This window comes from Callorhinus ursinus, unplaced genomic scaffold (genome assembly GCF_003265705.2).
Source record: "Callorhinus ursinus isolate GAN/ISIS: 27379988/994484 unplaced genomic scaffold, GSC_fseal_2.0 scaffold11, whole genome shotgun sequence".
NCBI classification, from domain to species: Eukaryota; Metazoa; Chordata; class Mammalia; order Carnivora; family Otariidae; genus Callorhinus; species Callorhinus ursinus.
The window spans coordinates 23,248,011-23,249,335 of NW_027397073.1; positions in this window are offsets into that span (position 1 = coordinate 23,248,011).

Here is a 1,325-nt window from a genome sequence, read left to right on the forward strand (position 1 = left end):
AATTGATTGATTGACCGACTGATCTTTCTGTTCTCAATGCAGTGATCAGGAATTTTGGCTGAGTGAGGTTCTGGCTCCAACTCTCTTGAGTGTGGAACAGCCTAAAAGGCTGGAATAATGGGGTGTTAGGAGATAAGAGAAGAGATGCTGGAACTTTGTCCTGACAGAGGTGGGGTGAGTATAACTAATAGCCAGGCACCCAATTCCCCGGACCACAATGGGAATATGGCATTGTCGTGAGGTGATTTACCAAGACACAGTGGAGGGCAAGGTCCCAGAAAGAAGAGAGAGAGCCTAAGGAAGAGTCTGCATACAGAATGGCACAGAATGCAACATTATGGGAAGAATCAGTTAAGAAAAAATCTTGGAAATAAAACTAAAGATATGTCAAATGATGGGATGATGAATTTGGAAAGTGTCCTAGAAAGTACAGCAACCAAAGAGCAATGAGGAAGTAAAGATAAAATAAAGGACCCTTCCAGGAGGCTGACATCTAATAGCCACTCTAGAAAGAGAGATCTGAGAGAACAGGAAGAAAGGACTTATCCAATAATGCAACAATATTGACCAGAAGGGAAGTAAGTAAGTGTCAGATTAAAAGTGCCCAGCAAGAGCCTAGATGATCAATGGGGGAGGGGCGATCCACTGTAAAATACTGTAACAGCAGGGATAAAAGAAAATCCTATAAACTACCAGTGAAAGGAGAAAAAAACCCAGCAACAACAGGCCAGCTGCAGAGCGTCGACTGGCCTGAAACTTCTCCGCAGCTCGAAGCTGCAGGACACTTGAGAACTTTCCCCTCAAAATTCTGTGAGAAAATTGCTTCCGATCCGGAGTTCTGGGCCCAGACACTATTGATTGAGTATGAAATTCAAGAAAGACATTTTGGGACATGCAGATTATTTTATTTTATTTTTTTTTAAGATTTTGTTTGTTTATTTGAGATAGAGAGCAAGAATGAGAGAGAGAGAGAGAGAGAGAGAGAGAACATGAGCAGGGGATAGGGCAGAGAGAGGAGGGAGAAGCACACTCCCCGCGGAGCAGGGAGCCCAACATGAGACTCGATCCCAGGACCCCGGGATCATGACCTGAGCTGAAGGCAGCTGCTTAACTGACCGAGCCACCCAGGCGCCCCATACAGATTGTTTTTAAAAATTAACCTCCTGCAAAAGGTCATTAGTACTGCTCAACAAGTATTTCTGTCTCCAGGAACTTCTCTTTCCCCTTTGAGTTGCTCTGGCCATGAAATATTGCACCTTCTGTAGGTGTCCCACAGTCCTGGGATATTCTGTTCTCTCTTTTTTTTTTTCTTTCTTTCTTTCTTT